Source organism: Syzygium oleosum, unplaced genomic scaffold (genome assembly GCF_021117445.2).
Source record: "Syzygium oleosum isolate NSW1041296 unplaced genomic scaffold, Sole_v2.1 Sole_v2.20, whole genome shotgun sequence".
Lineage (NCBI taxonomy): Eukaryota > Viridiplantae > Streptophyta > Magnoliopsida > Myrtales > Myrtaceae > Syzygium > Syzygium oleosum.
This window is the reverse complement of record NW_026607504.1, coordinates 5222611-5228610: the sequence shown is the minus strand read 5'-3', so window position 1 is coordinate 5228610 and position 6000 is coordinate 5222611. Positions and strand designations below refer to the sequence as shown.

The 6000-nt window shown below is 42.5% G+C and overlaps 1 long non-coding RNA gene across 1 annotated transcript; it reads right to left on the bottom strand.

The window, feature by feature from the left end:
- Positions 1 to 229: 229 nt before the first annotated feature.
- Positions 230 to 919, bottom strand: LOC130140678 (uncharacterized). The gene is made up of 2 exons (XR_008818656.1): positions 839 to 919; positions 230 to 766 (listed from the first exon to the last, which is right to left on the bottom strand). It is a non-coding gene; the product is annotated as an uncharacterized LOC130140678 (long non-coding RNA).
- Between the last annotated feature and the right edge of the window lie 5081 nt (positions 920 to 6000).

Here is a 6000-nt window from a genome sequence, read left to right as displayed (position 1 = left end):
ACTTAGGAATCGCTCTAATAATATTTCCGGTCTTAGTCTCGCGGATGAATACATAATTGCTTTCTCAAAACTAAAGATTTACAAACCAGAGTGAAAATTAATTACGTTAAAGAGTTGCTAACCAAATCACCATTTGAAAAGTTACTAACCACTTTGAGCGGAGAAGGGACCCAAATTCTCCGTGCCAATTTGGCTGGCTTCAGTTGAGGGTAATAATGCCTTTGGTGATTAACAACAGACACACAGTTTCATTATTTCCTGACAGACTCCAAGAACAACAAATATTGAAACAACTCCCTCACCATCTCATCAAGATGATGACGAGCTTCACTTATTTATCTTCTTTACTCAAATAACATTAGGGTTAAACCAAAAGACTCCTTCCACCCGAAACATCTAGTATTTGATCAGTTTGGCAGGGCCTTGGGGTTCGGAAGTATCTACTGCCTCCGCAATGCCGAGATGCGCCATGCGAAGCCAAATATGACTGAGAAGCTCTCCTCCTCCGCTCAGGCTCTCGCAGTGTTCGTGGCCTTTGCATTGGCAAGCCGCGTATATCAGCAACTTCGCCCAGACCTTGCCGATCAAGTCCCATTTCCTGTCCACGCCAATCAACTGGGATGCAAGATGGCATGCGTCAAACAACACCGACCTGTTTTCGCCTCTGCGCATCTTCGTCCTGGGGAGGTCAGTTCTCATTTGGAGCAGAAGACAGCAGAATTTGCACAGATTGCGCGACTCTCCTGACTTGTGGCTCTTATTGCAGCTTTTAACACCAGTGCAGAAATGATCAATAGCGTGGAAATGTTTCTCTTTCTTGAATATTATCTTTGCCCACTTAATGACGACCGATGAGACGCTGCCTTCGTTCTTTGACGTCTCCCTTACCTTCTCCTCGAAGAACTTCTGAATCTCGACCGAAGTATCTGTTAGTGGTTTGCCCTAAGAATCAATCAAGGTTGATACTCTAATATTAGTTGTGGATTAGGTTGTGTCGGAAATCGACCTTCACTATACTTAGGTAGTCATAATGTCTTGCTAGAGACCGCTTATGACTTGTGGGCCAAAAGAGTTTTGGGCACACTGCTAATGTTTAGTGAACCTACAGGGTCGCACACAATAGCGAACGGACTTAATATTGTCTATGCGCCTTGATCTACTTAAGAAGTAGATTTTAATTTATTCTCCTATTTAAATTATCTATGCGGCCGTACGCGTTATGAGATAACGATTAAACGTACGATTGAAGGTGGACAGTTTGGCGGGCCCAAATAGCCCGGCCCACTTTTTTTAATTCCGCTAGATAATGAGGCTGTATAAATAGATAGAGAATCGTTCTCTGTCTAGGATTTTTCGATAGAGTATCGAAAATCAAAAGGCGTTCAAGAAAAGGAACTTCAAGATCTTTCGCTAGCACGTGGATCGTTGGAGAATTCCGTTCGTGTGTGTGGATACCGGTAGAGGCGCAACACTTGGGGCGCTCATCCAGACACAATCAGTTGCTGATTTATCTTCGATCTGCAAAAGGTACGTATCGAAATTCCTTTTCGATTTCAATATACACATGGATCCTGTCTAGGGTTCTATATTCCGCTGCGTTATTTTTCGTTGATGAACCCTTCAGTATCTTTGTATCAGAGCACCCCTATCCCTGTTGGCAACACGGAGGGATGGAATAGTATAAGATAGAGCATGTACCTAGAGACCAACTTACTCATCTTGAATGGTCAGAGGTTCTCACTGATTGCGCCATGCATCCCGCCTCGGTCCCCGTATAGCGAGCTCGGTGGCGATGTGCCGATGATGACGCTCTTGTCGAACTCCATCGGTTCCACACTTCGAGATCGAGATCATCACAGTTTGACCTCATCAAGTTTTCGCTTACCTCCAGCTCGAGACTCGCCGACCCATTCTTCAATCTGCCAGTTTGTTGATGCCTGACCGTTTCCTTCATGTGACCGATGATCCATTCTTTAATCTTTTTCTTGAACTCTTCGTAACCAATGTAAAAGATCACCAACTTCTCGTCCAACTTGGTGAGACGCGGATACTTGAGGATGGTCTTATTTATTTTCTGGATAGATAATCCCAGCAGGCTGAACTGGGCCACGGAATTCGACCATCTTTGGTTCGGGCAGAACTGGCGAAAAGCCACGACGGACGAAATTGCGGATTCCCCTTAAGAGAAAATGCCTTAGCTCCTGGAAAAAACTTAAAAGCCACATCGAAAGAAATTGTGGATAATTCAACTTAAGAGAACTTCAAAATTTAGAATGTGGAGTCTGGTAGAAAGAAAATTCAAAAAACGAAGTTCTTCGGTGAGTCAAATAACTCCTCATTTGTTTAAATTCGAAAAAAATTAAACTTTTACATGAAAAGCCACAAGAACCCATTTGAGCTACAAAATTGTGCCCAAGTGAAACTAGAGCAAAATCAACGGTTATAGTAAAAGATTGACTGGTTAGCAAATGATGCGGAATTTATTAGTGGAGCATTTCTGGACCGATTGGACAAGCAGAAGTCCAAACGGAAGGCTAAACAGTGATGCGACTAGTACCGGCGGACCCGATCGACCACATCAGATCGAGCTCAAATTCGGTTGTCTAAAGTGAAACGGCCTTCTGAACAAAACTCACCGCCTATGGCCGTGACCTACGATGGATTTTAGCGATTCGAGATCGTTTAGATGGGTTTTTCTATTTTTTAATATTTTTTATGAGTTAATTTCGTAATGGCAGTTTTGTAATTTTTGCTATTTGATGCTTATTAACTTTCCTATTATGATTAGGTTTTCTATTATAATTAGGTTTAACCCTATAAAAGGGTGTTTAGGATTTCGTTTTGAAGACAAAACATTGTTATTGTCAATATTGAATTTCAAGATTTTTCTCTCTAAGCAAGGTTTTGCTTGAATTATTCGTTCAACGCTGCGTCAGGTGGTATCAAAGCCTATGGCGTCTGGCGGTGGTCTTCGTCACAATGATCAGGAGACTGTACCCCCAAATCCTGGGGACGACGCGCTGCAACGTTTGGAGCAGCGGTTAATGGAACGCTTGGATCAACGATTCGATCAAAGTCTTCATCGTTTCGAAGAACGATTTAACGAATTAGCAGATCGGTTTGAAGGTCTCAGCGTTGATGTGAACCGGAATCGGCAGAACGACAGAAGGCTGGGTGTAGATCTTGCTCGCGGTAATCCTGTTGATAGGCCTGTTCCTGTCTGCAGGCAGGATAACCCTCTGTTTTTAGAGAGTTCGGAAGAAGAAGAAAACGAATTTTCTGATGAGGAACGTGCTGATTATGGTGGTAGAAATCGTCATGGAGATAGGAGAGATGGAAGACGGCGTTACAACGATCGTGAAGGTAACAACTTTAAATTAAAAGTCGATATCCCTTATTTTAATGTAAGTCTGGGCATAGAAGAATTTCTGGATTTGATTGCTGATATAGACAAATTTTTCGATTATATGGAAACTCCTGGTGAGAAAAGGGCGCGATTAGTGGCCTGTAGATTAAAGGGGGTGCGTCTGCATGGTGGGAGAGATTGCAGAATAGGAGGGTGCCAGAAGGAAAAGAGAGAGTTCGAACTTGGACTAGAATGAGGAGGCTGCTGAAACAGGAGTTCCTTCCATCCGACTATGAGCAGATTATGTTCCAGCAGTACCAACGTTGCCATCAGGGCAATCGGACTGTACATGAGTATATGGCCGAATTTATGAGATTGGCGGAGCGGAAAATTTTATCGGAGATGGAGGGACAACAGGTGACTAGATATCTCGATGGTTTGAAACCCTTCATTCGAGATAAAATTGGAGTGCAGTTTCTGCGAAATTTAACTGAAGCCAAGAATATGGCGATGAAGGCAGAATTGATGCAACAAGAGAGGGGAAAAAGAGGCTACGAAAATCCTCGCGAAAATTATCGCGGTAGCAGTTCGAACAGTTCGATAGAGAAAAGCGGCTTCAACAACCGCTACAACTCAGGGCGAAGTCAAGAGGATAAGGCGGTCGAAAAGCGACCTATGAACGAGCCGAAGGATAAGGGAACGCAAGCACAGAAAACTGCGAACCCGAATCCTTATGCTAAACCAGCCGCGATAAAATGTTACCGGTGTAATCAACCTGGGCATCGATCTAATGAATGTCCTCAGAAAAAGACCGTAAACGTGATAGCAAGAGAAGATGAGGAAGATGGATTTTACTGTGATCCAGATGGTAAGGAAGATGATTTTGAAGATGAAGAAGATACGAAAGTAAATTGTGTGGTGCGCAGAATGATGTTAGCCCCAAAACAGGAAGATGATTCGCAGCGCCATCAATTATTCCGAACGAGGTGCACCATTCTGGGTAAAATTTTTGCTGTGGTTATTGATAGTGGAAGCATGAAGAATATCTTTGGGAAGGAGGCAGTAAGGAAGCTGGGAATACCTGTGGAGAAGCATCATAATCCCTATACGTTATGATGGATTAAATCTGGAGCGGAAAACATTCAGGTGACTGAGCGATGTAAAATTCCATTCTCCATTAGTAAGTATCATGATGAGCTGTATTGTGATGTGGTAGACATGGACGTATGTCACGTGTTGTTTGGGAGGCCGTGGCAATTTGATGTAGATGCTCAGCATTCAGGACAAAGCAATCAGTATAATCTCGTGAAGGATAGAGTGAAGTATACGTTGCTGCCACTGAAGAATAAAGGGAAACGAGTTGCTGAAAATAATTTCCTTACCCTTACAAAGAAATTTGAAGCTGAGATTAAGGAGACCCGACAGATTCACGTGCTGGTCGTGAAACAAGCAGTGGAGACTGAAGCTGAATTACAAGTGGAGGAGCAACTCGAATCAGTTAAGCCTTTATTGAAGGAGTTTTGTGAGCTGATGCCTAAGGAGATTCCCGATGGGTTGCTGCCTATGCGCGATATTCAGCACCATATCGACTTAATTCCTAGTGCTAGTCTGCCTAATTTACTGTACTACAGGATGAGTCCTAAGGAAAGTAAGATTATGAAAGAGAAGGTGGAGGAGTTGTTGCGAAAGGGGCATATTCAGAATAGCATGAGCCTGTGTGCTGTTCCGGCTTTGTTAACTCATAAGAAAGATGGGAGTTGGAAAATGTGTGTAGACAGCAAAGCCATCAACAAAATAACCGTGGGTTACAAGTTTCCAATTCCGAGATTGGATGACATGCTGGATAGATTGCACGGTGCTAAGTGATTCTCGAAGCTGGATTTGAAGAATGGGTACCATCAGATTCGAATTCGACCCGGAGATGAGTGGAAAACAGCTTTCAAGACAAAAGAGGGGTTGTACGAATGGTTGGTGATGCCGTTCGGGCTTTATAATGCTCCGAGCACTTTCATGAGGCTTATGAATCAGGTTTTGAAATCTTTTATTGGCAAATTTGTTGTAGTTTATTTTGATGATATCCTGATTTATAGTAAGACTGAGGAAGATCATCTGATGCACTTAAGGGAGGTGTTGACAGCATTGCAAATTAATAAGCTGTATGTTAATCTTAAGAAGTGCAGTTTTCTAACTAATAAGCTGTTATTCTTGGAGTTTATTATTTATGCTGAAGGAATAGAGGTAGATGAAGCGAAGCAGTTAGAGAATGGTCGACTCCTAAAACAGTTTCTGAAGTTAGGAGTTTTCATGGGTTAGCTACTTTTTATCGGCGATTTATTAAGAATTTTAGTACTATCGCAGCCCCAATTACTGAATGTATGAAGAAGGGTAAATTTCTATGGGGAGAGGAAGCCGAGAATAGTTTTACTATTTTAAAGGAAAAATTATGTACTACACCTGTTCTTGCTTTACCTGATTTTGATAAACTGTTTGAAGTGGACTGTGATGCTGGTGAAGTGGGTATAGGAGCTATTTTTTCTCAAGAGTGCAGACCAGTTTGTTATTTTAGTGAGAAGCTCAGTGACGCAAGGCAGAAGTGGAGCACTTATGATAAAGAATTCTATTCTGTCGTAAGGGCTTTGAAAACATGGGAGCAT